Source organism: Manis pentadactyla, chromosome 3 (genome assembly GCF_030020395.1).
Source record: "Manis pentadactyla isolate mManPen7 chromosome 3, mManPen7.hap1, whole genome shotgun sequence".
Classification (NCBI taxonomy): Eukaryota; Metazoa; Chordata; class Mammalia; order Pholidota; family Manidae; genus Manis; species Manis pentadactyla.
Window position 1 is genome coordinate 101,295,025 of NC_080021.1, and position 12,660 is coordinate 101,307,684.

General features: G+C 42.6%; 1 protein-coding gene across 5 annotated transcripts in view; it reads right to left on the reverse strand.

The window, feature by feature from the left end:
* FRMD4A (FERM domain containing 4A) overlaps positions 1-12,660 on the reverse strand; it is a 573,879-nt gene that overhangs the window by 274,631 nt on the left and 286,588 nt on the right. The window lies entirely within an intron of this gene.

The following is a 12,660-nucleotide window of genomic DNA, read 5'->3' on the forward strand; positions in this document are numbered from 1 at the left end:
GGAAATCACAGTGCAGAAGGTCAGAGTGACCTGCCCAGGCCACAGGATTGTTGTGATGGAGCTGAGACATGACACCAGGGCTCACCAGGCAAACACATGGCCTGGACTTGTCTTACTGACTCCCAACTCCTTCTAATTGTTTTCTTTCTTCTTTCCTTGAAAATAATAGAAAATCAGGGTTTTCTAGGCAGTTTACCACTTAAATAGTTGATCGCAGAACTTAACAATAATGAAATCAGTGACCTCCTGGGTGTCTAAAGGGTAAAAAACACCCTTTGAGGTACTGAGAAGATGTAATGAAGAGGAATCAGCACATCAACCCTCCTCCAGGGACATTTTTGCTTAAATTTGGTGGGGGAAAAGAGCCTAAGTTCTGAGTTGGTTGGCAGGGCTGGGTTAGTTGCTGAGTGTCCATTGTATGCCCTGGGGACATGGTAAGTAGAGGTGGAAATCTTAGGTCTGTGCTTCCATGTTTGGGAAGTGACTGAGGCTGGGGACTCTAACTCAGGCTCTGACCCTGGGAGGGAGGGAGGCAGGGGTTGTGAAACCAGGAGTTTCCACCAGCTCTGGGCAAGGACAGGAGAGGTGGTGGGACCTTGCAGGCAAACAGGACCACCACAGGGCACTGGCTGGCCTTCCACTCCACCCCTTTCCAGCTGCTCACCCGCTTCGCAGCTGTCCATCATCTTCCCTACCTCTCTCTCCAAGCCTGTGTGTTTTCTGTTCCTGCTTTCAGATTCTCATTCACTATCTTTGTAGAGACAGAGGAATTAATTTTAAGCAATAAATGCCTCTGCCTGATTCTTGGGATGTTTTCAGACATAATTACTGCCTTGAGAAGGACTTAGAAAAACTCTAAGTTGAAAGTGATATGTAGTGCAATTATGAACAAAATTTGCAAATACCTAAAGACACAGAAAATGGCACATACACAGAGAAGTATGTTTATAGCAACCAAAGAAATATATTCAGAAATGCAATCTAATGTAACCCATCTTAATTATTTGGTGATTATTTACTGACATCTATTTTAGGAGATGTCAGCCAGAAGATTGACTGGAGAACTCCTACACTCTATGTCAGGTCAAAGTCAGCTACTGTGAGGCTCCAGTAGCATTTTAAAAAAGAATCTGTTGGATGGATTTTGTTCTCTTTTACTGACAATCTGAAGGTAAAGGGCAAGTTCTCCAACATTAGAGCCCAGTACAGCAGAGGCCCAATATTAAGACATTTCAACCAGAAGTAAGGTCTTCCTATAAGCCAGCTCATAGGCAACTTACTCCAGCTTGGGCCTGAGAAGGTGCTGGGAATTCAGTGACTCTACAACAGTGATGGGGAAAGCAGGGCCATGTTCAGAAACACCCATTAGTCATATTTTCAGGTTTTGTAGAAAGCAGATTTCTCCGGATTTTGTGTGCAGTTAACATTTCTTGCCACGTATGGACCTTTTCAGCTCTTAGCTAAATAATTCACATTTTAATTCTACATTCCCCTCCTGACTTCCAAAACAGGACTCAAATTTAGGGTTAAATTTATTTCACATTTCATTCTTTACATTTACTGAATGCTTTTGTTATTAAATCTCCACGTGTAACCAAAATGCCAGTTTAGGGTGGAGCTGGCTGCTTTATTCTTTAAGTGAGTTGGCCCATAGCTCTTTGTTAGTATTTAAAAACAAAACCATGTTACTGAGATACAATTTATATAGTGTATATTTTGTCCATTTAAAGTGTATCATTCAGTGTTTTTTTTTTTTTTTTTTAGTTTATTCACAGGGTTGCATAACTATCACCACTATCTAATTTTAGAACATTTTCATTACCCCCAAAAGAAACTCTTTGGCTAGCACCACCACTTCCCATTTCCCCTCACTTCCTTCCCAAGACAGCAGCAACTGATCACCGACTTTCTGTCTTTACAGATCTGCCTTTTCTGGAAATTTTATGTAAATATGATCTTTGTGCCTGGCTTCTTTCACTTAGCATAATGTTTTCAAGGCTAATTCCCATTACAGCATGGATGAGCACATCATTTCTTTCCCTTGCTGAATAAAATTCCATTGTATAGCTATACCACAGTTTGTTTATCCATTTATCCATTGGTGGACATTTGAGTTATTCTCACTTCTGGGTCATCATGAATAAGGCTGCTATGGACATTTATGTATGAGTTTTTGTGTGGATGTATGTTTTTCATTTTCTTGAGTAGATACCTAGGAATGGCATTGCTGAACCAGATGTTAACCCTATGTTTAATCTTCTGAGGAACTGCTAAGCTGGTTTCCATAGTGGTTGTGCCATTTTACATCCCCACCCGCAGTGTTTGAGGTTCTAATTTCTCCACATCCTCATCAACATTGTTATTGCCTGTCTTTTTTATTATAGCTATCCTAGTGGGTATGAAATCATCATGTCTTGCTTTCCTAACTGAATTCTATGACATGCTTTTGGGTAGAGTTGGGTGTAGGCAGCAAGCAGAAGGGGCTTGCTGTCCCTCTGATTTAGCTCCAAACTTGCTGCAGCAGAGGGACTCTGGGGAAACAGAGGCAGAGGTGCCAAAGAGCCTGGCACTTCTTCTTTCTTTCTCAACAGCCCCTTCCACCTTCTCTTCCTTCTGCTCCTGACCTCACACCCACCATCGAGGGCAAAAGTCCAAATGCTTTTGGAAGTTTCCATTTGCCACTTTGTAATCCCAGTGCCAGCTCTTTGGGCAAAGGATATTTAGAAATAGCTCTTGTACGCTGTAGTGAGTGGGTGATGTGCAAACCCAAACCCAAACCCAAACAATCTTTTGAAATCCTGAGGTGTTTCAGGACTGCTCACTAACACATTTAATCCCACATTTGGGTCTGGAGTATGTCCCAGCTCTGACAAAGAGTCATCTTTGCATCATCTTTCCTCAACCTGAGAACCCAAGAGACCGTTTATATATATGCTAGGGAGCTCACTCTGTTCACTTGGGGATAGGAGAAAAATTTTAAAAAATGCTTGGCTGTGTATACAAAAATACTTTGGGTCCCTGGGAAAGTAGAAGAGAGGCAGGAGCTGCCCTCTGGCTTAAACGCCTTGGAGCAGCATCCCAAGAGCTATGTTTAGAAATATTTTCTCCAGCGTCTACAAACCATTATACAAAAGGCCCTGTGGCTCTAAAAATGATGTCATCCTATCAATTACCCCGATTATAACAGTAACTTCTCATACATAAGCCAGGGCCTACAAATGAAATCAGGGTCACCTGATTACATCAGTCCAGGCCCCAAATGAGAAATTAAATGCCTTCATCAACTCTTTTCTTAATCTTTTGTCATTTGGTTTCCATGGAACTCAGTGGCTAAGGATGAGTTTTGAGCATTTATTGTACAAACTTGTGTTCATGTGATGACCACCTTAGGTGAAAAAATATAGGCCTTGTTTTGTTTAGGGGTCACCAACTCTTGGAAGAGCGGTGGTCAGGGACCTGCAGGGAGTGAAGCTGTAAGGCTGGGGTCCTGTTCACCAAAAGGAGGGTTTGCCTTCTGAGAACCACTTCCACTTCCTCCTCCCAGGGGAAGACTGAGATGGGTTAAGATGCATTAATGCTCATTGGGGAGTTGTTTAGAGATAATTAACACTTTCCCTCCAAGTGGGAACTGAGAAGACATTAGAAAATTTGTGTCTAGAATCTGTGAAGAACTTCGAGGGTACCTCAGTGAGAAGGTGGTGAGTGTTTCTGCCCCAGACATAGGGGATGGCAAGGAGGATTTGTAAGGTATTATAAGAACATTTGGTTTTCACCGATAGCTGAAGTTCCTTTTACTTCTTGACTCAACTATATTATTCATAATGATGTTCATAACATTATGGTGTTTGGATTAGAAGGATTTTTAAAAAAATGTGTTCTTTCTTTCTAGTAAAGCCTCTTTTCTTTCTAAAAGTCCTTCTAATTTACCAATCTTACTTTCTTTTAAAATCCTTAGTGTTTAGGAAGAATTAATATCGTCAAAATGGCCATCCTGTCCAAAGCAATATACAGATTTGATGCAATCCCTATAAAATTACCAACACATTCTTCACCGAACTGGAACAAATAGTTCAAAAATTCATATGGAAACATCAAAGACCCTGAATAGCCAAAGAAATCCTGATAAGGAAGAATAAAGTGGGGGGGGGGGATCTTGCTCCCCAACTTCAAGCTCTACTACAAAGCCACAGTAATCAAGACAATTTAGTACTGGCACAAGAACAGAGCCACAGACCAGTGGAACAGAATAAAGACTCCAGACATTAACCCAAACATATATGGTCAATTAATATATGATAAAGGAGCCATGGACATACAATGGGGAAATGACAGTCTCTTCAACAGATGATGCTGGCAAAATTGGACAGCTACATGTAAGAGAATGAAACTGGATCACTGTCTAACCCCATACACAAAAGTAAATTCAAAATGGATCAAAGACCTGAATGTAAGTCATGAAACCATAAAACTCTTAGAAAAAAACATAGGCAAAAATCTCTTGGACATAAACATGAGTGACTTCTTTGTGTACATATCTCCCTGGGCAAGGGAAACAAAGCAAAAATGAACAAGTGGGACTATATCAAGCTGAAAAGCTTCTGTACGGCAAAGGACACCACCAATAGAACAAAAAGGCATCCTACAGTATGGAAGAATATATTCATAAATGACAGATCCGATAAAGGGTTGACATGCACCTCAACAAACAAAAATCAAATAATCCAATTAAAAAGTGGGCAGAGGAGCTGAACAGACAGTTCACCAAAGAAGAAATTCAGATGGCCAACAGACACATGAAAAGCTGATCCACATCGCTTGTCATCAGAGAAATGCAAATTAAAACCACAATGAGATATCACCTCACACTAGTAAGGATGGCTACCATCCAAAAGACGAACAACAAATGTTGGCGAGGTTGTGGAGAAAGTCCTACACTGCTGGTGGGAATGTAAATTAGTTCAACCATTGTGGAAAGCAGTATAGAGGTTCCTCAAAATGCTCAAAATAGACATACCATTTGACCCAGGAATTCCACTTCTAGGAATTTACCCTAAGAATGCAGTAGCCCAGTTTAAAAAAGACATATGCACCCCTATGTTTATCGCAGCACTATTTACAATAGCCAAGAAATGGAAGCAACCTAAATGTCCATCAGTAGATGAATGGATAAAGAAGATGTGGTACATACACAATGGAATATTATTCAACCATAAGAAGAAATCAAATCCTACCATTTGCAACAACATGGATGGAGCTAGAGGGTATTATGCTCAGTGAAATAAGCCAGGTGGAGAAAGACAAGTATCAAATAATTTCACTCATATGTGGAGTATAAGAATAAAGAAAAACTGAAGGAACAAAACAGCAGCAGAATCACAGAATGCAAGAATGGACTAACAGTTACCAAAGGAAAAGGGACTGAGGAAGATGGGTGGGAAGGGAGGGATAAGGGGGAGAAAAATGGGGGGGGGTATTATGATTAGCATGTATAATTAGCATGTGGGGGGGCATGGAGAGGGCTGTGCAACACAGGGAAGACAAGTAGTGATTCTTCGCTGATGGATAGTGACTGTAATGGGGGGTGTGTGTGGGTACTTGGTGAAGTGGGGAGCCTAGTAAACATAATGTTCTTCATGTAATTGTAGATTAGTGATAATAAAAGAAAAAACAAAAACAAACAAACCAACAAAATCCTTAGTGTTTGAACTTAATAGAAATGTAATGACAACTGAATGAATGACAATGTGGATTTCACATGAAAGTGTAGGCTTGCCGCTTCTCCTGCTGCTCCTGGTTGACGTGCCTTCCTCAAATCTGCCCTGGAGTAGTTTAAGCTCCCTAAGAGGAGGTTCTGTTGTTGTTCTTGTTTTGGTTTCTCAAAGACCAGGCATATTAGGGTTAGCCTTGCATGCCTTTTCTTAATCAGTAATGAAAACATGACACAGGAAGAGACAATGCAGGAGGCTTGATGAATGGGAATGGAATGGCCTTGTTAATGTAGGTGGGGGTCACTGTAGCTTCTGTGGGTTAGATGCAATTTTGGTGAGCTAATGACTCTGAGAAACCATTTTCCAGGCTGCATGTTTCTCTCTCTTAGAATGCTTTTCTCAAGGGGAAAAAGAAAGCAGAGATGTAAAGGATGGCTGGCTATCCAAAGAACCCTGCTGGGAGACTATGCGCTGACCACTACGCTGTCCCGTCCAGTGGCTGTGTCATTACGATCTTGAGGCCAGAGATTGGGACTCCAACATGCCCTCATCTATGTCTATAAACTGTATTCCTACATGGCTGTGAAAAATTGTCTGCTTTACTCTAGTTCATCACATCTTCTAAAGTTAACAGAAGTCCTTTAGTGAAACTCCATCTATAACAGTAATAGAAAATCCCCAAAACACACAAAACAAAACAAAAGGCAACCACAAGTTCTTTAGTTAAGTTGGTCAGTGGGGATTGGATTAGTTCATCAACTGGAGTTTTGAATTACAAATTCAGTGAGCCGAAAAGTGAATCCTTTGATATATATATACAAAATTAGGTCTGTTCTAGGCTAAGCTTATTAATGCAATGAGTTGCCTAGACTACTGCTGAATAATTTAAAACTGTACTAGCTTATTAAAATTTCTTATAGGTAAAAATGCTTATTTAGAATGTTTTTGGGAACCATTTAAATTACCCTTACTATAGGAAGCATGGTCTTTTCTGCATCTGTGGCTGACCAAGGATAGTAGAGATGGGTTAGGATTTGGCAACAGAGCATGGAAAACCAAGAACTATATTGGAGATGGGGATGTAGCCAAATTATGGTTAGGAAATCAGGATAGTTGTCATAGACAACCAGTCATCCAGAATTTAAAGGTCAAGGTGAATCAACAAGCTCAAGGCAGGCCAATCAAAGTATCTGAATAATGAATCCAGACCTGCAGGCAGAAGCAGGTGATCAGACTCACCACGGTGCAGGTGTGATGGTGGGAAGCGGGGAGACCCTGCTGGTACTCGTACCACTATCTAAAGTGTTCTCTCTGCATCTCTTCCAGGTCCTGCCCATCTCTGACCATATAAGTGAAAATATTCACCTACCCCAAGGCTCAATGTTTCCCTAGGTTTGTAAGAGGTCCTTTTCCTCATTGAGAAATCCTGAAATTGGAGAACCAAAAGGGCCAAGAAAATAACTAATGATGGGAAAGAAATTTAATGCCCTTTTATGATTTAAGAGAAAAAATGTAATTATACCCAGTCAGGCCATGGAAGCATCTGGAACCTATGAGGAAAACTAGCTTAGCCTGTATTATCTGATTTTTGATGAAAAATGTAATATAATGAATTTTTTCCTTTATTTTTTTTTTTAAGTCTCTGTATGGTACACTTTGAGGTAAATTCCCATTAGAGAGGGAGGAAATTAGATCGGGGTATCAGTTATTTCCCTCTTGATGCAGAAACAAAGGTGATGATTCAGGATTGGGCTGTGAGGGGACACTTAAGGAGCTAAATGCCTTCTGTGAGTGTCTCCTAATAAACCAGTACAATGGCCTCATTGTGCCACAGCTGGGACCAGGCTTCCCGTTAATTAAGCACCAGTAATGGGCAGGTCTGAGATCTCCTTGGTGACTTTGACCACAATTAAGTGGCCTGAGGCACTCCCTCTGGGGAGCACACCACCTCCTGTACCAAAACTCACAGCAGATTTCCAAATGTGAAATGCAGAGGAGCACATGTGGCAGAGGTTTCAAGAAAATGAACATGTGTTCTGAGCGCAGACCGGGGTGGATAACCTTTTCACTTCTGGAGAGATATATGGAAGCATTCACCTCTCGTGTTTCACACCCTCCAGCTGTCTGGGTTTCAGATACTGATCTTTTCTTTTTATTGAGGTAAAATATACATAACAGGAGGTTTACCATTTTGACCATTTTTAAGAGTACATTTCAGTGGCATTCAGTACTCTCACACTGTTGTGCAGATCCCCACCATCCATTTCCAGAACTCTTTTCATCTTGCAAAACTGAAGCCCTGTCCCCATCAAATACTCACTCCCCCTTCCCCTTCCCCAACCCCTGGCACCCACCACTCTGCTTTCTGTCTATGAATTTGGCTGCTCTGGTACCTTCCTATGAGTGGAATCATACAGTCTGTCCTTTTGTATCTGGCCTATTTCATTTAGCAAAGTATTTTCCAGATTCATCCATGTTGTAGCAGGGAGCAGAATCTGCTTCCTTTTAAAGGTTGAATAATATTTCATCGTATGGCTAGACCACATTGTGTTTAGCCACTCACCTGCTGATGGACACATGGGGTGCTCCCACCTTTTGGCTATTGTGAATAATGCTGCTATGAATATGGGTGTACAAATAACTGATCGAGTTGCTGCTTTCATTTCTTTTGGGTTTTTACCTAGAAATGGAATTGCTCGATCATACAATGATTCTATGTTTAATTTTCTGAGGACCTGCCATACCATTAGCTACTATTTTTTTTACCCACTGCTTCTGCCCTGTCTAGTTTTTGGGCCTCTCCTGAGGCATGCCAGGACTCTGCCCACAAACAGACACACAACTGCTGACATCTCAGATTTGTCTTTCCTAATGAGTGCTGCTTGGGTGGCTCTGGGGTGAACCTGTGCTCCTTTGCATGCATGAGCCCCAGCTCACCCCAGCCTTTGCAACATCTGCTTGATTTGCATTCTCATCCTTAGGCTGGAACTGGAGTCCAGCTCATGTATTTAGTGCCAAGGGCCCTGCATGGCCCTCAGAGCGCCCTCCTCCTGGACACTCAGTGCTCATCACTCTGCTCATCATGACCTGTGGGGCCTTTGTGGTAAGACAGGTTCCTCTGCTGGGGCCAGGGGAAAGGGAAGGAGGCTGGGAGTGGGTGGTGCCCACTGAGCAAATCACACTGGCTTAGGGCATTTGGGGTCAGTGACTACAGGCCCCATGTAAACTATCTGAACAGAGGTTAGGGGGTATGAGTTACGGTCAGACATCAGGGTGTGTAAAGCTCCCAGGGATCAGAGGGATTAGGGCCCTTCTGATCTAAAGAAGAGCCCCCAACTGGGAACAGGGCTGGCGAGAGTGAAATAGGGCTTTGGGACTACAGCCCAGCAGGCTCCAGTCTCCATGGGAGAACAGACACAAATCAGGGTCAAGGGCATGCCCACTGGTTTGGCCTGGGTGTGGGAAGAAACAACTACAACCTACGGTTGTGCCCCTGGCATACCCAAAGCCATTGGATACCAAGCTTGGGGCCAATAGCTTCTGCCTGCTGGGGCAGGGCAGCCCCCTGGACCTCTGCGAGGCCTGCCCAGCGCCGGTTCAGGAGGCGAGTATTGGCAGCTTCACACCTGTAAGCTGGGAAGGGTTAGTGAGGTGGGGTCTGACAGGATACTGCCAACTGGTTTGAAGCCCTTCTTCACCCCCACTGTGCCCAGTGATGACAGTGACACCTCCCGTGACTGAATATCTCTGTTGCTGGGAATGGTGAGTTTGCAGGGCCTGCCCTGAGCCTGCGCTAGAGACTGCAGGCCCCCTCCCTGGGAACCGGCAGGCGGCCTAGTTAGCAACCCTTTCTTACTGGGTCCCTCCTTTCCCAAGGACCAATGCTGTCAGCCCTGGCAGCCTTTTAGAGTCACCCAGGAAGTTCTGAAGAAATGCTTTTACCTGGGCCCCTGCCCCTAGAGATTCTGATTTTTATTGGGCTGGGGGAGGGACTTTGTATTGCTTTTTTAAAAAAAGCAGAGTTTATGACCCAGTAGACCAGGTGTAGGGCCCAGGCGTTTGCATTTCTGACACATTCTCAGGTAGAGCTGAAGCTCTGGCTAGGAGACCCACACTTTGAAAGCCACTGATCTGGGCCCATAACATTCCTTAATTCTTGAAGTTAGGGTGACTGAGGGAAATGGAAGTGAGCTGTGTTTACTGATAACAGTTTTATTCTTTGACACCCTCTTTGAAAGAACTGCCATTCACTTCTGAGTATCATCGAGCAGCCGGCCCACAGTAGGGACTAATAAATGACCCTTGCCCTGTACACACAATGGAAAATCACCGTGTAAGGACCTTCCAACCAACTATTCCTTAACCCATCTCCTGAAAAAATAATTGAATAGTTAAAAGAAATATTTTGTTAAAAGGAATCAAATTTTTCTCACTATAAGGATCTGCTCATTGATTTGAAAAGCCTGCATATTAGTAATGTGTTTATTTCTAAATTAAAGCAGTTTCTTAATGATGTGATATTTCGATAATTGAGTTCCCCAAAGGCAGAAATGAAGCAGCCAAATGGAGACCCTGAATCACTCAGTCTTTTGTCCCCGTGGCTGGGAGGCCAGAATGTTCAGAGGTTACATTCACCATCAAAAAAGAGCATTTAGACTCTAGTTTTAGAAATAAGTGACTCATCTTTGGGTCATTTTCTTGTCTATCTCCTTTCGCAGCTCTCCCCTCTTCCCTAACCATGAGGAACCGCAGAAAACACCCTTACTCTTCTTTATCGCAATGCACAAAGAACCAAATGTTGCTGATCAGGGAACCTGACTTCCTGTTATTAAGGAGGACATCCTACAATTTAGCGGAGCAAGATTTCTAAGCAAAGTAGAAAGTCAAATGATTTCAGAGTTTGCTTCCCACCTACAATTAACTAGGTCACAGCTATATAGGAAGAGGGAAAAATGAAATCACTCCAAAGCAGGGGCACTTGATATCATCTGTGGCCAAAAAATAAACACGTTAGTTTTCCTTTTTAAAAGGTGGAGCTCTAGATCTAAGAGGAACAGGTAGGTTTGAGATATGAGAGAAAAATGAAAAAAATCTGACCAGATAGTAGCCAAAGGCTGATTTCTCAGGCTTACTTATTTTATTTAACATTTGCACTAAACAGAAAGAGAAGTGGAATGATCTTTCTATCTAAAGGCCATGATCTGCCTTCAGTTTGTGCAGAGGCCTTCTTTGGGATTACATACAACCCATAAAGGTTCCCATTTGCTCCTGCGAGGTTTGCAGATTTTTTAAGGCCCAGGACTGTTTCAGGTCTGTAGGACTTCCAAATTTGGCAAATGGAAAATTCTCATAGTGGACTCTGACCTTGGTAGGATGTTGAGCAGGGAGAGACTATTTCAGAGTGGATTATGTTTTAAGTGTCCACAGTATGCAAGAAAGGAAGGCTTTTCAGGCAAACATCTTAATATGGCATGGCCCTTCCTTTCTGTCTTGTGAACCCCTGCACCAGAGGGATTTATTTCTCATTGAATGGGCTGGATACTCACCCTGATCTTGCTCGTATGTTTGTATAAAATGGTCATGGTAAAGATGATAGATAAACAGATAGTTATAAAGACAGACAGATGATATTTGACACAAAGATGAGAAAGAAAAATAACCTATGTTCCCCGTACATCAGTTAGGATACTTTAGAGTTCTGTTGCTCCAAGTGTCCTCCAAGGGCTCCTGTTTCAGCTCTACTTGAGAGCTTGTTAGAAAAGCAGATTCTCAGGCCCTGCCCCAGACCTGCTGAATCAGAATCTGCATTTGTCAAGATTCTCAGGTGATCCCTTCATACCCTGAAGTTTGAGAAACGCTGTTTTGGAACACAACAGCCTAGAATAGCCATTTTCAATAACTTTTGTTTTCAGTTACAGAAATCTTTGAATGAAATCAAATGCAGTCTTACATGGAAACATAAGAAACGTGGTGGAAATGGAACTCCTCTGGTGTGGGGCTCAAGTCTTCCCTGTCCAGGGAGGCACCTCAGACTGCCACTCACTACCTTTAGCAGCAGCTGTTTGACTTCCAAGGGGAGTGTGCCCAAACTCCTGCTTGTCTGGAGAACACAGGCCACCACTTTGAGTCTTCTGAGCAACATTTAAGCCCTGGCATATCATGGGTGCTCAGGAAATCTCAGATGATCATAAACAATTGATTTTAAAGAAAAATTATCAGAAGTAGAGCTTCTGTTCCACAGAAGGACATGGGGGAGAAATCAGAACAGGGAAATAGCATACTTAATATGAGAGGACGACAAGACGAGCCAGAGAAATGGAAGAGCCTCTATAGTTAGGGCTGCCAGATAAAATATAGGACACCCAGTGAAATTTGAATTTCAGAAAACAACACGAAGACATACTTATACTAAAGAACTATTTTTATTTTCTGAAATTCAAATTTCACTGGGCCTCATAATGTTTGCATTTGCTGAACCTGGCAATCCTGCTTCCTCTCTTAAGGATACTTTTCTCAGCAGCTGGGGCCCCAACAATCTGACTTCAATTTAGACCCCAAATTCCCTACAGAGAGTGCTCTGAAGTCTGACTACCTGGGTTCAATCCCGGGTCTGCCAAAGGTGGCTGCGCTGCTCTGGGCAAATGATCTAATCTCTCCGTTCTCCTTTCCTCCTCTATAAAGTGGAGATGCACATGAAAACCTGCCTCACAGGGTGGTCTGGGGTTTAAAGGAAAAATTTTATCTGTCAAGGAAAGCATGGAGCCCTGCACAAAGTGGTTGCTCATTGAATAAACACGTTTTAAAAAGTTTTCTGTCAGGTCAGGGTCTCCTGGATCTCAGCAACTTCTTTTCTGTCTGAATTTGCTCCTGATCATTTTCTTGGGAAGCTGAGATCAACTGGGAGAGGGAGGTGGTGTCTGAAAAACTACAGGCGCTTTCCTTCCCCTCCAGG